The following is a 19,860-nucleotide window of genomic DNA, read 5'->3' on the forward strand; positions in this document are numbered from 1 at the left end:
ATAAAAATAAAAAAAATAAAAAAGTGGTACTAAATAGGAAAAGGAAACAAGTATATAGCACAAGAGCTTAAACAAGAAAGCAGAGCATCCCCTTGTTCTACAGTGGAAGAGAAGAAGCAAGGGGGGCAACTCATATTTTTCACTGTTCTGCGCACATTTGCAAATGACTTCAAAAGCATCATGGATTTTGGTTTAGGGGTTACAAATAACTTTTAAAGTATGTGAATTCACAGGTATGGAATCTTCAAATTATGAGGATTGACTATATATTCAGAAGAAGAAGTAGTTATTTTCAAAAGAAAGTGTGCTGTGGAAGACTGCTGATAAAAGAAGAAAATTATAACGGTGCTACCTTCCACATAGAGCTCAGGTAAAATGAAGACCGAATAAAAATCTGTTGGATGTTGTGAACATAAGGTAATTGCTGGCTTTTGTTAGAGTTCTTTCTTGGGAGTGGTTGAAGCAAGAACATGATTGCCAAGGGTTGGAGAATAATTGGAGGGTGAAGAAATGGAGAGAGTGGAGATAGAATTGTTTGAGGAAGCTTGGGTGTGTTCTTCAGAGGCTGGGGGCGGGGGGGCCGGGGGGGCGGGGAGGGGCGGGGGGGCGCGACATTCAACACTGAAATGGAAGCTTCTGAAGGTAGGGATTTTCTTGTGTTCATGGATGCTTCCTCAGCACCTGGGACAGAGTCTCGGGCATGGATAGGTGCTCATTGCATCTCTGCTCCCAAGAGGGCTGGTCTGATAGAGCTGAGATCACGTGCCCACCCCCCTAACTTTACAAAGAAAACTGAGACCAAAGAGGCCTAATAATTTTTCAGTAGTCCCCCAGCAAGCTAGTGGGAGAACTATGTCTAGAAACCCAAGACTCCTCACTCTTCAGTGTACTTTTTTCCCACAGCATGCAGCCCCAGATAAGAGAAGGAGTGGGGTGAGTATTCTGTATCATCACCACAACAGAGATTTAAGCAAATGAAGAGGCTGGGAGGACTTCATAGGTGAAGAAAGCAAACTGCGAAACAGTGTGCATAACATGACTCTACTGTTTTAGATTAATAAAACAAAAACAATCTAGCCAGCATACCTTTGAAAAAAATTGGTTTCCTCTATAAAGTGGCATTACAAAGGACCTTCACTTCTCACAGTATGTATTTCTGCAGTGTTTGGATATTTCTAAGAGTACATATTACTTTAGTTAAGAGAAAACTAAAACAAAAAAAAGTTTAATGCCTGTAGAGAAAAGTCCACCACTGTTAACAATGGCTAAATGTTGTCTAAGTAGATGAGTGGATCTTTAGTCAAAACACAGAGCAAGTTTTGGGAAGATACCAAACACAGCCTGAAACAACCATTGAAGTTTTCTTTAAACACCAGAGGGATCTAGGAGAATGAGAGATGACAAAAGTATTATTGCAAAGTGGGAGAAAGAGAAGGTATGGGGAGAAATATGGAGGCATTCCCACGATGAGGTGTGGTGAAGTCACCCTGAAACAAACCACAGATAATCTAAGGATTGATAACATGGGCATCTACTGAGAAAATGACTCAGAAGTTGGCAGCATTCAGAGCAGAGGGCTTCCTGCCCACTCCCACTCCCACCTCCTCAGCCAGCTCACATTCATCCACGCACGCACAACTCTGCCAGGCTCCTGCTTGAGCACAGTTCGTAAGTTACTAAACCGCTCAGAGCTAACTTCATCAAGCTATTGGAGGATCCAATGCAGTGATGCATGCAAAGAGAAAAGCGCAGCAGCAAACCCATAATAAGCTATTTTCACAGCGGCTGAATGAGAAGCAATCTTCATATTGCATATTACCTTGGGGAAACTCACAGGATTTGTTTTATGTTACAGGTACACTTTCTCTTAAGAAAATTCTGTTCTACAGCATTGTCTGGAAGTGGGAAGTGCTGGGTGTACACAGGTCCTACATAAAGATGGTGCTGGAGACTCCCATATGGTGGTTGTGCTTTATTTTTTTTTTTAAGAACATAGTGGACAAGAAATGGTTTAGGAGTCTTATTTGTTGAAGTTCAAGGGGGCATTCCCTTTTCTTTTCCAGGCTCTAAAGTAATAGGATATTTTTGAAAGTCAATGAGCAAAAGATTTAGAACTCTGAGAGACATGCCTCAAGCATAATACTTTCAACCTAGATTCTGTCTGGTAGTAATTAGATATTTCCTGTATTAGTTTCTCAGAACTCCTCCAATGAAGTTCCATAGTTGGAATTGTTTCAAACATCTGAATAGAACAAGAGACCACTCCACTCTTACCCCTAACCCCCTCACACTTCTCATGCCCCTCTGCAAATTAAGAGCATCATCCATTATCTAGCTCATACATAACTGCCCACTGCTGCTTCCCTTGCTAGGAGGCTAGTGATGGAAGCAACTTTGGTGCTAAGGTATGCTGCCGCTAAGTTGCTTCAGTCGTGTCCGACTCTGTGCGACCCCATAGACGGCAGCCCACCAGGCTCCCCTGTCCCTGGGATTCTCCAGGCAAGAACACTGGAGTGGGTTGCCATTTCCTTCTCCAATGCGTGAAAGTGAAAAGTGAAAGTGAAGTTGCTCAGTCGTGTCCAACTCTTAGCGACCCCATGGACTGCAGCCTACCAGGCTCCTCCGTCCATGGGATTTTCCAGGCAAGAGTACTGGAGTGGGGTGCCATTGCCTTCGGCCTGTAAAAAGGTGAGACTTTCAGACTCAATATAATTAACAGGAGTGACTTTCTCATTTGAAGCACTAAGAGAAGGTCTTTCTCTCACCCCCTAAAAGAAATATTATAAATTAATATTCATATTAATTAATATAATAGAAATATTATAAATTAATAAAATGTTGTATATAAGCATAATGGAATACTATTAAGCCATAAAAAAGAATAATGCCATTTGAAACAACGTGGATGGATCTAAAGATTATCATATTAAGTGAAAAATATCAGAAAGAAAAAGACAAATATCATATGATACCACTTATCAGTGGAATCTAAAATATGATGCAAATGAATTTATTTATAAAACAGAAACAGATTCACAGACAGAGAAAAAAACTTACTGTTATCAAAGGGGATGGGGGAGATAAATTAGGAGTTTGGGATTAGCCTATACACACTGATATATATAAAACAGGCGAACAAGGACCTACTATATAGCACAGGGAACTATACTCAATAATTTGTAATAATTTATGGTAATAATATACCAAGAGCAAAGTCAAAAGATAAGTGAAACAGGGAAAGATACTTGTAACTCATTTCAGGCAATGTAATCCCTCACTCCCTTTTCAAAGAAAAGGAATATAAATGTCTTTAAACATATGAAAAGATTCTCAATTTCAGTTATAAAAATACAACTGTAAATCAAAACTGTAGTAGGAAACTATTTCTTGCTTTTCAGATTGGCAAAAATCCAAGAGTGTGACAACACATTCTACTGTCAGGGCAGAGGAGAGAGAAGCTCTTATCTAATGCTGGTGGGAGAATCCTTTGAAGGATAATTTGACAATAACCATCAAAAGGGCATTTACCCATCAACCTAGTGATCCTACTTCTGCAAATTTATTCTACAGACACAGATGTGTAAGAGAAAAGGTCATTCATGCAGGTTTATTCTTGCAAGGTTGTTTATAATTACAAGATTTCAAACAATCTGAATATCCATTAAGTTTACCTTAATGCCCAGTTCAGTTCAGTTCAGTCACTCAGTCATGTCCAACTCTTTGCGACCCCATGAATCGCAGCATGCCAGGCCTCCCTGTCCATCACCAATTCCCAGAGTTCACTCAGACTTACATCCATCGAGTCAGTGATGCCATCCAGCCATCTCATCCTCTGTCGTCCCCTTCTCCTCCTGCCCCCAATCCCTCCCAGCATCAGAGTCTTTTCCAATGAGTCATCTCTTCACATGAGGTGCCCAAAGTACTGGAGTTTCAGCTTCAGCATCATTCCTTCCAAAGAAATCCCAGGGCTGATCTACTACTGCAGGCAGGAATCCCTTAGAAGACATGGAGTAGCCATCATGGTCAACAAAAGAGTCCAAAATGCAGTACTTGGATGCAGTCTCAAAAACGACAGAATGATCTCTGTTCATTTCCAAGGCAAACCATTCAATATCACAGTAATCCAAGTCTATGCCCCAACCAGTAATGCTGAAGAAGCTGAAGTTGAACAGTGTACAACTTCTATGAAGACCTACAAGACCTTTTAGAACTAACACCCCACCCCCCCCAAAAAAAGATGTCCTTAATGCCCTACACGCAAATTAATGGGGACTAGTTAAATAAACTATGGTATAGCCACACAGTAGAATACTGTGCTGTGCTTAGTTACTCAGTCGTGTCCAACTCTTTGTGACCCTATGGACTGTAGCCCACCAGGCTCCTCTGTCCATGGATTTCTCCAGGCAACAATACTGGAATGGGTAGCCATTCCCTTCTCCAAGGGATCTCTCTGACCTAGGGATCAAACCCAGGTCTCCCACACTGCAGGCCGATTATTCACCGTCTAAGCCACCAGGGAAGCTACACAGATGTAAATAGTAAAAAGTGAATGACTTCTACGTGTTAATATGGAAAGATCATCAATTCTGATATTGTTACATAAAAATAAATGTGTTTTGTTCCTGCTTCCTTGTACAGAGCTCCTAAAACCCTTATAATTTCCTGGGTAGTGAGGGTGACAGGAACACCTTTTGTTATATTATTTGTTTTTTTCTGTCCCAGGTTCTTAACACAAGGGCTTTTAAGATCCTTGAGATCTCAGACTGACAAGTTATTTTTATAAGCTGATGAAATGCCTCTTGGCTTCCCTGGTGGCTCAGTGGTAAAGAATCCACCAGCCAATGCAGGAGGGTTCTACCTCGAGTTCTACCTCAGGTTCAAACCTTTAAGATGGACTGGTTGGATCTCCTTATAGTCTGAGGGACTCTTAAGAGTCTTCTCCAACACCGAAATTCAAAATCAATTCTCCAGCACTCAGCTTTCTTTCTAGTCCAACTCTCACATCCATACATGACTACTGAAAAAACCATAGCTTTGACTACACTTGTTGGCAAGGTGAAGTCTCTGCTTTTTAATATGCTCTCTAGGTTGGTCATAACTTTCCTTCTAAGGAGTGTCTTTTAATTTCATGGCTCCAGTCACCATCTGCAGTGATTTTGGAGACCCCCAAAATAAAGTCAGCCACTGTTTCCACTGTTTCCCCATCTATTTGGCATGAAGTGGTGGGACCAGATGCCATGATCTTAGTTTTCTGAATGTTGAGGTTTAAGCCGACTTTTTCACTCTCCTCTTTCACTTTCATCAAGAGGCTCTTTAGTTCTTTGCCTTCTGCCAGAAGGGTGGTATCGTCTGCATATCTGAGGTTATTGATATTTCTCCCAGCAATCTTGATTCCAGCTTGTGCTTCATCCAGCCCAGAGTTTCTCATAATGTACTCTGCATATAAGTTAAATAAGCAGGGTGACAATATACAGCCTTGACATACTCCTATCCCTATTTGGAGCCAGTCTGTTGTTGCATGTCCAGTTCTGACTGTTGCTTTCTGACCTGCATTCAGATTTCTCAAGAGTCAGGTCAGGTGGTCTGGTATACCCATCTCTTTAAGAATTTTCCACAGTTTGTTGTGATCCACACAATCAATGGCTTTGGCATAGTCAATAAAGCATAAATATATGCTTTTCTGGAACTCTCTTTTTTTTCTATGATCCAGCAGATGTTGGCAATTTGATCTCTGGTTCCTCTGCCTTTTCTAAAACCAGCTTGAACATCTGGAAGTTCACGGTTCATGTATTGCTAAAGCCTGGCTTGGAGAATTTTGAGCATTACTTTACTAGCATGTGAGATGAGTGCAATTGTGCAGTAATTGGAGCATTTTTTGGCATTGCCTTTCTCTGGGATTGGAATGAAAACGGACATTTTCCAATCCTGTGGCCACTGCTGAGTTTTCCAAATTTGCTGGCACATTGAGTGCAGCATTTTCACAGCATCATCTTTCAGGATTTGAAATAGCTCAACTGGAATTCCATCACGTCCACTAGCTTTGTTTGTAGTGATACTTCCCTAACCCTAACCTCCTTTCCCTCATGTAACCACCTTTTTTGTGTGTGATGAGGACATTTAAGATCTGTTCTCTTAATAGCTTTCAAATCTCCTTTCTCCATTTTCCCCATGCCTCAGACCACCCTGCTGCTTTTACTCCTCATCTTATAAATACCCCTAGCTCCTCACCTCGAGGGTGTTGAGTGGAGGGCCTGTTCTCCTGTCTTCTCTCAACTCTCTCTTTGCTGCAGACCTCAGTTTCTTAGCAATTTTTTACTTGCCATGCTTCAGGACAAAACAAACCTGATTTGTTATCTCCTGCTGTACATTATATTGCGCAGATCTTATTCATCTTATAGCTAGAAGTGTGGCCCCTTCAATCAACATCTCCCCATTTCTCCTACTCCCCCCTGCCCTTGGTAACCACCACTCTACTTTCTATTTCTATAATTTCAGCTTTTTAAAATTCCACATACAATTCAGATCATATGGCATGTATTTTTCTGATTTTACTTAAAATGGATGGACCTTGAGGGCATTATGCTATCACAAAAGGCAAAATTTTCTTTTCATGGCTAAATAAGATTCAATCAACAATGGAATCAAACTGGAATCAAGATTGCCAGGGGAAATATGAATCACCTCAGATATGCAGATGACGCTACCCTCATGGCAGAAAGTGAAGAAGAACTAAAGAGCCTCTTGACGAAAGTGAAAGAGGAGAGTGAAAAAGCTGGCTTAAAACTCAGCATTCAGAAAACTAAGATCATGGCATCTGGTCCCATCACTTCATGGGAAATAGATGGGGAAACAGTGGAAACAGTGACAGACTTTATTTCTGGGGACTCCAAAATCACTGCAGATGGTGACTGAAGCCATGAAATTAAAAGACACTTGTTCCTTGGAAGAAAAGCTATGACCAACCTAGACAGCATATGAAAAAGCAGAGACTTCACTTTGCCAACAAAGGTCTGTGTAGTCAAAGCTATGGTTTTTCCAGTAGTCATGTATGAATATGAGAGTTGAACTATAAAGAAAGCTGAGCACCAAAGAACTGATGCTTTTAAACTGTGGTGTTAGAGAAGACTCTTAAGAGTCCCTCAGACTGCAAGGAGATCATACCGGTCAATCCTAAAGGAAATCAGTCCTGAATATTCATTGGAAGGACCTATGCTGAAGCTAAAACTCCAATACTTTGACCACCTAATGAGAAGAACTGACTCATTGGAAAAGTCCCTGACACGGGGAAAGATTGAAGGCGGGGAGAGAAGGGGTTGACAGAGGATGAGATGGTTGGATGGTATCACCGATTCAATGGACATGAGTTTGAGGAAGCTCCGATGGTGATGGACAGGGAAGCCTGGCATGCCGCAGTCCATGAGGTCGCAAAGAGTCAGACACAACTGAGCGACTGAACTGAACTGAATATTCCACTGTGTCTATATACCACATTTTCTTTATGCATTATTCCTCCATGGACACTTAGCTTGCTTGCATGTCTTGGCTATTGTGAGTGATGTCACTATGTACATGGGAATGCAGATACCTCTTCAAGACAGTGCTTTTGTTTCAATCAGATAAATACACAGAAGTAGCATTACTAGGTTTTTTCCAGAATTTTGACAGCAATACCATAGACGTGAATACCGCTTCTACAAGACTCTTAGGCAAGCAAAGCTTTTTATTAAAAGAGGTTGTGCACGAGGGAGAAGGAAGGAAAATGCCAGCTCCCTGAGTGGGAAGGGGTGAGTCACTTTTCTAACAAAGGGTAGAGTTTGTCTCAAGACCACTGATTTCCAGAAATCAAACATCTTTGATCAGCAGCAGGTGGCTATCAGAAACAAGTAGTACTTTTGTGAAGAAAAAGGAATGCATGAAAATTCTATTCAGGAATGCACCAGAACAGATAAGGTTAAAATAACTGAGCTTGTTGTCTTGTGGTAACTAGATATACTTGATAGTGAAATAAAGTTAATCTTTTATTCCTGCAGGCTTTTTTGTTTCCCCCTCTGGGACTCAGGCCCCCAGGGCCTGTTTTAGCTTGTGAGACCTGTTTTGTCCAAGGCTGTTCCACAGCCCTTTTCCAGGAGGGCTGTACTCTTGTCTTCTGGTCTAAGACTGCTGGATCGTCCTCTGTGTGTGTGCTCGGCTGTGTCTGATTCTGCAATTCTCTACTGCTGAGCCACCAGGAAAGTCCTGCAGGCCATATGGTAGTTCTATTTTTAACTTTTTGAGGAACCTCCTTGCTTTTTTTCCATAACAACTGCACCAATTTGCATTCCCACCAACAGAGCAGGGGGATTCCCTGTTCTCCACGCCCTTGCCAACACTTGATAAGTGCTCTTTGACAGGTGTAAGCAGTTTGGCTCCGCTGCTGCTGCTAAGTCACTTCAGTTGTGTCCAACTCTGTGTGACCCCATAGATGGAAGCCCACCAGGCTCCCCCGTCCCTGGGATTCTCCAGGCAAGAACACTGGAGTGGGTTGCCATTTCCTTCTCCAATAGTTTGGCTCTAGCTGCTGTATAATCCTCTTGGTTGCATTCTCTCATTCCCTTGTTCACAGTAACAGTAATATCTGTACCCTAGAGGAGACACAGTAAATGCTGTACTTGGTGACTAAGAACTGAGCCACTGCCCAGAGAAATCACTGCCTTGGCACCTTAGTGCAGGGGCATTTATCTGTTACCCGCTGAGACATCTCAAGTTCTAAGAGCCTGGTGCTTATCTTGGAATCTCGCTTAGAGAAATCCAGCCTACTTAATTCCAATGGTATTTTTATGACAATTTTGCAATTTTTCAAAGGGGAATCAAATTTAGTAAGACCTTTATTGGAATCAATGCACTTGACTGGCCTACTTTTGAAAGCAGTTTGGCAATGATGCCTTTCCAAAAAAAAATAAGCATTTGCAATCAATGTGCATACAAGGATGTTTAACAAGTCCTTAATGAGACTGAAGTATCAGAAGAGGGGGAGGCTGCTTTGATCTGGAGAGGCAGAACAGAAAAAGCAATGGAGTTGAAAGAGTAACTTCGTGGTTTCACACTGAAGCCCAGAACTGGATCAACCTCACTTTAAATTCCTCCTCTACCCCTGACTAGTTCTGAGGACCTCAGAAATCTACTGCAGTCGGTTAACTCTCAGCTTGAGGGAAGGCTGTAGGTACCCTTTCCATTGCTCCATGGCAGTGGAGAGGAACATATAGGCTTTAGAGTTAAGAGCTGGGTTCAGATTCCAATTTAACCTCCATTTTCTTAAAGGCAGATGGGAGCTAAAGTCATAAGATCATTCTGAATATTTAATTAAATAATATAAACAAAGAACAAGTCACATAAAACCCATTGATTGTTGCAGAGAAGCCAATTCTGACTCCATGTTAGAAACTGTTTCTTTGACTAGAACAATTGCTTTGTTGCTATGCTGCTGCTGCTGCTTCGTCGCTTCAGTTGTGTCCGACTCTGTGCAACCCCATAGACGGCAGCCCGCCAGGCTCCCTTGTCCCTGGGATTCTCCAGGCAAGAACACTGGAGTGGGTTGCCATTTCCCTCTCCAATGCATGAAAGTGAAAAGTGAAAGTGAAGTTGCTCAGTCGTGTCCGACTCTTAGCGACCCCATGGACTGTAGCCTACCAGGCTCCTCCATCCATGGGATTTTCCAAGCAAGAGTACTGGAGTGGGGTGCCATTGCCTTCTCCAATACATAATAACCTGCCTCAGAGGACCCAGACCCTCTGTTTTTGTTCAGTGGCTCAGTCATGTCCGACTCTTTGCGACCCCATGGACTGCAGCATGCCAGGCTTTCCTGTTCTTCACCATCTCCTGGAGCTTACTCAAACCGATGTCCATTGAGTCAGTGATGTCATCCAACTATCTTATCCTCTGTCATCCCCTTCTCCTCCTGCCTTCAATCTTTCCCAACATCAGGGTCTTTTCTAATGATTCGTTTGTTCGTATCAGGGGGCCAAGGTATTGGAGATTGAGCTTCAGCATCCTCTACCTGATTGTAAACGAAAGTGCTTTTGTTCCACTCATAGAGAGATAATCTGACTCTGCCTACCTGTGAATAACTACAACAAAAACAGATAAACACACCTCTTTCAAAGGCTGGCCATTCCCAGAGAGGTTTTGCAAGACTGAAGACCCTTTCCCTTTCCTTCCCCACTGCCTCTCCCTCTCTGTGCTGCCTTTAGACATTAGTTCCTCATTGCTCTCTGACTCTATAAAAGAATCTGGCATCCAGACCTTGCAAGATGGTTCCTCTGAGACATTAGTCTGCCGTCTTCTCAGTCAACCAGCTTTCCAAATAAAGTGATATTTCTTGCCTCAACACCTTGTCTCTCAGATTCACTGGCCTGTCATGTGGCAAGCAGAGCAAGCTTGAGTTGGTCACAAATTTGGCTTAGCCAGCCAGGAGCCTTGCTGCTTGTGACTAGCCGGCCCCAGTCAGAGAATATTGGAGCAAGGCCCTAGCAGCTTCTGGGACCATTTGTCCTGAGGATCTTTCCTTCAAGATTCCCTGAAGCAGCACCAACTGTCCCCAGCACTTGGCAATTGAGACAAGGAACTGACAAACTTTGAGTCAATGGATTTTTTTTAATGTATTTATTTCTTTTTATTGAAGGATAATTACTTTACAGAATTTTGTTGCTTTCTGTCAAACTTCAGTGTGAATCAGCCATAGGTATACATATATCCCCTCCCTTTTGAACCTCCCTCCCATCTTCCTCCTGAGTCAACGGATTTGATAAGGATAGGATAAGTCTAGCCAGTTCAGCCAGTTCGTTTGTTTGTTTTTGTGTCACCTTTTCTGTTATAGGTTGATGGGCTTGATTTTGGAGAGTAAGTTGCTCCAGTGTATACACCAGGAATATATTTCCCCCTTAATTTGGGCTTTTCCTTTACAAAACAAGCCAATTTGGTTGGGGTACCCTGCTGGAGAGAGGAAGTGTTGTTGGACTCTACCTTGAGCTGGTTCACTGGGGAATTAGTTACTGTGGGGCAAGCCTACCCTAGTTGGAATCAGTTTATTTGTTTTGTAGGGTAAATTTATTTACCTGATTTGGGAATCAGTTCATTTATGCATCTATGCTGGAATTTATGTCATTTGTATTAGAATTTGCCTATTTCTTTTATGTTTTGGTGTTATCAAACTTATAAAAATGGGAAATATTTCATCTATCATAAAGGAAAGCTCTTTGGGGCATATATTAGATATGTTAAGATAAGAAGAGCAATGGCCCCTGAATGGCTCACAATTAAATAAGCTGGCAGTTAGAATCACTTTGCAAAGGAGAGGAACACTCTGATAATGAAGAAGCCTGGTGACTCCCTTGAACTTGAGGCATCTGATTCTAAATTTTCCTGCAAGAGCCCTGGGTAACTTTGATAGTGGGAAGCTTCAGCTCCATTTTGGGAAGCTTCCCATAGAAGAAAAACTCCAACCTTTTGGAGAAAGGCTGCAGGTTAATGGGACTGGGAAGTCACATTAATGTGACTTACACGCTGGCTAGGTTTTGGTTTATTCTGGTTACTTTGGTAACAGGCAGACATCTGGTACTCTTTCCTCTAAGGCTGCCTCTATGTTTTCTTGCTTCTTTCTTCTCTGTGAACAGGCAAGAGGTTGTGGAAGCAACTGAGGAACTCTGACCAGGGTTGCTCTCTGGTCGCTCCACGTCAACACCGTGTCTCTTGGATCCATTGGCCTCTCATGCGGTGAGCACATGAGTTTGGACTTGGTGACAAATTCTGTCATTTCCCTTCTAGTAATGGCTAGCGTTTGCTGTCTGTTTGCTGTGTACACAGTGCTGTGTAGGAATCCTCTGTGGATCTGAAACAGAGCAGGGCCCTCTGTGGTCCCGATCCCCCCCACCATGTTCTCAGCCTGCCTTTTGTCTGCGGAAAACTTTAGGCAAAGAGTAAGTTTAATCCGAGAAGTGGGAAAACGTAGAAACAAAGGAAAAGAATCAAAGGAGACAGAATAATAATCATATAGTTGTTAAGCATAGCCAAGGACCTTTAGTTCCTTCTCAAGGGCCATAGATAATATCCTGAGCCATACTCTGTGAGCCGTCTTGCTGCTGCTGCTGCTAAGTCGTTTCAGTCATGTCCGACTCTGTGTGACCCCATAGACGGCAGCCCACCAAGCTCCCCTGTCCCTGGGATTTTCCAGGCAAGAGTACTGGAGTGGGGTGCCATTGCCTTCTCCAGTGAGCCATCTTACAGATATTGAAAACCCAGGTAAAGTTAACTACATGATAACCAGACTATAGCCATGACATAAGCTGCCACAATTCTGAGAACTGGCCTCAAGAAATGAAAACAAACTGACTTTGGAACTGAAGATTAACTGTACCTAAAACAATCAAGATGTTGCTGATCAGACCACCGGTGACCGATTTTAAAGATAACCGTCAGAGCTGACTGTGCTGCTTTTGCATATAGCTCTGTCCCTCTGTCTATAAAAGCTCTTACCCTCTGCTCGTCAGCTGGGAAACTTGGCCTTTGGACAGACATCTGCCCTCTCCCTCGGTTGCCAACATCCAAAATAAAGCAACCTTTCCTTTCGGCCAACATACTGTCTTTAAAGTCTTCTGAGCAGCGAGCAGCCAGACCCCGGTTTTGGTAACAGACCTACTCAATTAATCCTTAACTTTTAATGACTACATATTGAAATTAAGTCAAATAATCTTATATAAAAAACTGAAAATGTGTGTAACCAGTGGTTTCTTTTGTTAACAAAGCCTTCAAATCTAAAACAAAAATAAAACTTTTGGCAAACAAGCGAACAGAAGAACACAGCGTTGCAGCAAACACAGGCGCTCCTGTGTACCTGCCTCTCCATCTCTTTGCTGTACACCGGCTGCCTTCCAACTGCAGCACCTGCTCTCCTTGGCCTGAGGGCTTTCTTGTCTATGCAGGAGTCACAAGAATGTTGATGCTACTGATGCTTTTTCACTTTCTCTCCATCCTGCATCCTTAAGTCAGTGACTGATGGGAGCTCCCTCAACCCTCAGTGCTCAGATATGAGCTCCCAGAGTTTTCCCAGCTGTGCCAAGCTCCAGTTATCTAGCCCGGTAACTGGTTTAGCAATATATTCATTTACTGGATGTTTCTCTGAATCTCCAGGGTAGGTGCATTGCTGTAGTGGCAGGCTTCAATGTGAACAGCACCCTATCTCTTCTCTTAAGCTTCTCTTTCTAGTTCCATTTGGGTGGGTGGTAGAAAAGAGTCAGAGAAGAGACAGTATTCAGGGTTGAGACAAAAAAGAGGCCCATAAGTGTACTGTGCCTCTTAGGACTGACCCTCATTGGTCCTTAGGCCACTGCTCTAACTTCCTGTCTCACTTACTAATTAGAAATGTTTTAAATGCTAAATTGAAATAACTTTCATTTCACCCAACTTCCCTCATTTCCAATAAAATTGAGCAATTTTATGAAATAAAATAGAAAATAGTTAACATTTTTGAATTCTAACTATGTGGCAGCATTAGTGCTTCAGGTGCATGGAATTCTTTAATTCTCACAATAACCATTAAAAACTACTTATGCTTCTTACCCTACTTAATATACTCATTGACTGGAGCTCAGAAGATAGGTCACTTGTCAGGATCACACAACAAACAAGAGGCAGAACGAATATTTAAACATCCTTTTATCTGGCCCAAGAGCATAGGTCTGCTTAAAATGAATATTCAAGGGTGTTTGTTTTTTTCCAGCTTCATTGTATTCTTAATATTGTTAAAGAAAATCTATTGTAGGAAGACTTATGGAGATTGTACCATTCACCCAGAGGAAAATATGGTAATATACTCTAACACATCTGACCTTGAATCCTTGTCAAGTCTCGATTTGAGATGGCCTCAGAGACCAAAGGAAATGTGAGTTCTAGAGAAACTGGCATCTTGGAGCCCAGGAAAACCAGAAGGCAGAGACAGGGCAAATGTTCTTTAAAACAGCTTGATTTGGTAGAGAAAAAGCATGCAAGACTTGTTTATATTTCTTACTTATTTAGTGCACATCAAGGAACAGTAGTGTTCTAGTATCATCAGTAACACACATGCAAACATCCACGCACACACACACAACCATGTAGACCTGAACTTGTTATTAGTGACTAGGAAACAGAGTTTAACAAAGGGAACGTGATGCAGAAAAAAGGAAGACTAGCTGGCTGGCTTGGAGAAGGCAATGGCACCCCACTCCAGCGCTCTTGCTTGGAAAATCCCATGGACGGAGGAGCCTGGTAGGCTGCAGTCCATGGGGTCGCTAAGAGTCGGATACGACTGAAGCAACTTAGCAGCAGCAGCAGCAGCAGCTGGCTGGCTACAATGCCTTTCAAAGAGAAGGCAATGGAAATTAGTTGTTTCAGAAAATTTGAAAATCCATAAATCATGAGTGGACAGTGATTTTTCTCCAACTATGGAATTAAGAAAAAAACTAAATGAATAGCAAATTATTTTGTAATTTGCAACAGTGACTTATTTAATCCTAAAGAGACACCAGGATTAATATTGTGCATGGCAGAAAATTTCTGTGGAAGTTTTGCATGCTGTTTAATGAATAAATAAATGAACATAATCACTAAACTTATAGGGATTGTCAGATTTTTAGGAGCTTCTCTAATCAAAAGTGTTCTGCTTCTAAGTTTTTTTTTAACATATTATTTAAGTAATTAAAGAACTGTACATGTTGCTATATTAATCTTTACTAATTTTTTAACTATTCAAACTATAAACACAAATCCAAATTTAAAAAATTACAAAATTTTTTCTTGGTCCCCACAGCTTCATTCTGAATGATGAAAAAAACTGATATGTTCTTAAGGCCTTGACCTGTGATGCTTTTAAAGTCTTGGCAGCTACAATTCACTGTAATTAAGTGATCAAGCTGCAGTGTTTAATGCTGGGTTATACTCTCCAATTAGTACAGTACTTTGGATGTTTCATCTTTGCAAAATTACAAGTTAAAATTATTACTGGTTCTTTACGGAACAAAAGTGTGAGCACTGTCATACAAACCTATTTTCAATTTTCTTTGGTTTTTTCCAGAACCTTAGATGTTTTGACCTGAATACAGTAATTTTTAACGGGAACCTTAACTGCTAAGGTACTCACTATGGGCAAAATTTTCCTGGATGATATGTTCAGCCTCTGACTGCAATTGAATTTATGAGTGTGGTGCTTCTACATTTTCCCATAGTGTGTGGCATTTAGGTTAGTTTATATTTCCTTCTAAAAGTTAACAAAACTGAGTTTTTAGTTAATTCATCTCTTAAAAAAAAAGCTTGTAGCAAATGTAGAAAATCCTTATTGACTGTGCGTTCATTCAGGGACCAAGTTCACCTATCTTTCCTTTCATCAGTAATTATCATGAGTCCTCTATCTCTGCATTGTCTGACTCATACCTGATAACATCTCCAATTCATGGTTCCTCTAATACAGTTTGCATGTATCAGGTAATTGATTCCACCTTCTAGAATCGCTGAGTCACAACACTAGAGTCACAGTCTTCTTTGCTTTACCACATAACGGAAACAGACAAATCATTTCAGCACCCCTGCCCCAAACTGCCGCTGTGTGAGCTGAATGTAGGTCATAGCAGACAGTGCTGCTATAGGAGATGCCACGAAGTCAGAATACATTGTCTCCGGTTTTAAATTTAAATTCAGCTTCTCCCTTTGCATTGTTTTATATCTATATATATTATGTATATTAAGTATATATATAATACATATATATACATATTGCTGTGCAGGCTCTTCTCTAGTTGAGGCTAGCAGGGGCTGCTCTCTAATTGTCTTGTGCAGGCCTCTCACTGTGGTGGCTTCTCTTGTTGCTGAGCACAGGCTCTGGAGTGTTTGGGCTTCAGTAGCTACTGCGGATGGGCTCAGTCGTTGTGCCTCTCAGGCTCCATCGCGCAGGCTCAATAGTTGTGGAGCATGGGCTTCAGTTGCTCTGAGACATGTGGGATCCTCCCCGATTAGGGCTCGAACCCGTGTCTCCTGCATTGGCAAGTGGATTCCTTACCACTGAGCCACCAGAGAAGCCCCCATTCTCCCATTGTTTTAATAAAAATTGCCTTCAAAATAACAGAAGTAACATTTTCAATTGAATTGTAACTGAACCCAGGTTTGGCTGCTCGGTGCTCATAAACCAATAATTCGAGAGGCAAGTGTAGTAGAAAGGAAAGTCACTTTAAACAGAAAAGCCAGCAGTCTGGGGAGAAGGTAGACTCATGTCCTGAGACCAACTCCAAAGATTCTGCTCAGCCATGACAGTTTTTAAAGGAAAAAATGGTAGATGGGGGGTGGGGAGAGAATCTCAGGGAATCACTGAGGCAGGAGGTTGAGTTCTGCCTCCTTCTTTGTTGAGTACAGACTGGCTGACTCTATCTTCAGATGTCTTGCCTGGATGATCTGCCTGCAGAATAGCTTAGGGGGCTGCTGTGGGTACACTCTATTGTCCTAATCATTAACTGCTTGGTTCTGTACTTGGGGGAGAGGGGCTTTTGCTTGGTTGCAGAATGACATTTGGGCAACATACATAAAATATCCTTACAGACTTTGAGTCATTTAATTGTTAAGTCTTATAGGTGAGAAGCAGACTCAAAGGAGTTTAACCAGCTTGTTCAAGGTTGAGTTAGGACTCCACTGTAACCCCAAAACCGGTGGTTCCCAAACTACCTGAATATCAAAATCACCCAAGGAAGACATATACAGATTCCCAGGCCCCATCTCTGGGTAGTCTTATGGGTGGATCATGGATAGTGTCCCTTTACATTCTAGTATCTGCGATTTGTGGCTTATTTTTATTTTCTAGGTAGACTTCAGCCAAGAAAGGAAACTAAACCACTTTATTTTTATAAGCCAAGGAAGATGTGAAAGGTTTAGTAAATCTTATAGCAGCTTATCTTGAGCTGCTCTTTTCTCCTTCCTGAAGTAGATTGTTTTCTCTATCAGGCAAATTATATGAAAAAAAAAAAAAAAACAACACAGAGATTTGTGTAGTGGCTGCCGTGGTAAGTTTATAAACTGCCTTTGGGGGTAATGGGGAGGAAACCCTAGCCCACCATTTTCAAATGGTCAATTTCAAGCTACTGATGGTTTAACAACCTGCTCACAAAAGTTCTGAATATTTAGCAATTGACCCAAAAGTCAGCTTCACTATACTACTTGGTGTAAAATATATAGTCAGAAACTGAAAATTTTCCCAAGATTATCGAAATTGTCCATTATGTGGCTCGAATTGGTTGTGTGGTTCGAATTCCCCAAACATCATTATGTCTGTTAGCTTCCTGCTCTGACTTCCAGAGGGACCCAGGTGACCCCACGCCTCTCTCAATTGCCAAGAACACACTTCAATATGGTCCTGAGGAGTAATGGGTAAGGAGCATTTAGTGGAAGAGAAGCAGATTCCATTTTTATATATAGTCATTTTTAAAAAGAATTCTTATTTAGTTAATTTAGAACTGTGCTGGGTCTTCGTTGTTTGTGTGGGCTTTCTCTAGTTGCCGTGAGAAGGGCCCACTTTTGGTTGAGGTGCTCAGGCTTCTCATTGCGATGGCTTCTCTTGTTGTGGAGCACAGGCTCTGGGCACTCAGGTTTCCGTAGTTACAGCTCGTGGGCTCAGTAGTTGTGGAGCTTAGGTGCTTCCCAGCATGTGGACCAGGTCCACATCCCTGGACTAGGGATGGAAACTGTGACCCCTGCATTGACAGGCAGATTCTTATCTACTGCACCACCAGGGAATGGATGCCAGGTTTAGGATGACTACTCTTTCTTCTTACCTGTATTATAGCAGGTGTAGTATAGCAGGAGAGCTGTCCTCTGTTTGAGAGAGGCTGCTACCCTTAGCAGGACTTGTAGGATCAGGTGGAAATGAAATATGAAACAGAGTTTAAGACAGTTTGAATCTGGAAGGAACAAAAAAGGCTGGAGCTTTCTATGCCTCCATTCACCATAGGAGAAAGATGCATAAGGTCAACTCAGATTACAGGATCACCATTAGTGAAGATACCACTGGCTTGCTTTTAATTCGATTGGCTAGACTGCAGGCTCTTTTCTCAGGCAGGGCACAACCCTAGCTCATCCAATGACAGGGACTGTTCTGCCTGTGGTAGCCTTTGCACCACTGACTCATTTTGAAAGAGCGATGATGGCAGCGATGACAAAGACTGTGCCCTGAGCACGCCATCATGACTAATGCCACCACATGTAAAGGTCCTAAAACATATTCCAAAACCAAACATAAATGATTCTAGGATCATTCACCATTTTAGAGTATCTGTTCCCTTGGTAAACTTCTAGAAGTTGTGATAAATATTTTGGGGGTGTCTGCAACTGCAACAGAGGTACATAATCCATCCTGAGCTCCCTGAGTAACCAGCTGCAACACTACTTATATGAGAACAAGTTTGTTTTGAATGTTAACTCACTTTTATTCTGATTGATTCTACCAGTACAATAACTTGTTTCCCATATACTTTTTTATCTGACTAGAAAGAAAAATGTTTATCTTCTAAGACGATGAAGTAAAAAAAAAAAAAAAATTAACTTCCAAATGAATCAACCAGGGAAAACTGAATCACAGTAGGACTCACAATTTTAGTATAAACACTCCAGAGTAGGCAGTGTGGATAGATCGAATAAGAAGATCTAGATCGAACCCACCAGCTATCAGGTTTTAGTCCAGCCACTTAAGAGGGTTTTCCCATCTGTAAAATGATAATATATATACTTAAATCTCGAGGTAATACATTCCAAGTACTAAGCATGTTTTGTTGTTGTTATTTATTCACTAAGTCATGTCCAACTTTTTGTGACCCCATGGACTGTAGCTCACCGGGCTCCTCTGTTCATGGGATTTCTCAGGCAAGAATACTGGAGTGGATTGCCATCTCCTCCTCCACGGGATCTTCTCAACCCAGGGATCAAACCCAGGTCTCCTGCTTGGCAGGCAGATTCTTTACCACTGAGCCACCTGGGAAGCCCCACTAAGCGTGTTTATCATGTTTTACCCTTAATCCTCAAAAATCATCCTTGAAGAGTTGTTAACTTGGGAGTTCAGACTCCCACAAGATTGAGATGAGATTCAACATGAATATCCATTCCCATACATGTATACAAAATTTGAATTATATGTATGTGCACTTTTGTCTGAGCTCTCAACCAGGGACATATGAGCATCTCAGCATCTGGGGTGAAGATAGGGACAAAGAACAGAGGCAATTGGTGTGCTACTTCCGTTGTGATCCTGATGTTTGTTCCCCTGTCTAGTTTGAGATACCAATTTCAACAAAAAAACCAAATCACCAGTTTATAATAGGGTGTACCATATACTTGAAGTTAAAGATAAAAAAAATTGAATTACCTAGGATTTTCCAGAGAAATGAAAAATCTTATGTCTATACAAAGATTTGCACAGTAGACTTTATTCATTATAGTCCCAAGCTGCAAATAACCCAAAAGTCCACCATAAGTGAGTGGATTAAAAGGGAACATAGAAAAATAAATAAAAGGGAACATAGGTGCCCAGCACATAGATGACCCAAAAACATGCTGAGTGAAAGCCAGATAAAAAAGATGGTTCCATGTATATAAAATTATTATAAACTGACAGAAAGCAGATTAGTGATCTCCTTTGAGGACTGGGGTGGGAGGGATGGATTGAACTGCAAAGCGAAATGGGGAAACTTTTGATGATGGAAATGCAGTGTGTCTTGGTTGTGGTGTTGGTTTCCCAGATGTATACATTCTTTCCAAACTCAATGAGCTGTAAAATTTTTATATGCTTTTGTAAAGATTGTTTTATGTGGATCATTTTTAAAG

Source organism: Bos indicus x Bos taurus, chromosome 5, assembly GCF_003369695.1.
Source record: "Bos indicus x Bos taurus breed Angus x Brahman F1 hybrid chromosome 5, Bos_hybrid_MaternalHap_v2.0, whole genome shotgun sequence".
Taxonomy (NCBI): domain Eukaryota; kingdom Metazoa; phylum Chordata; class Mammalia; order Artiodactyla; family Bovidae; genus Bos; species Bos indicus x Bos taurus.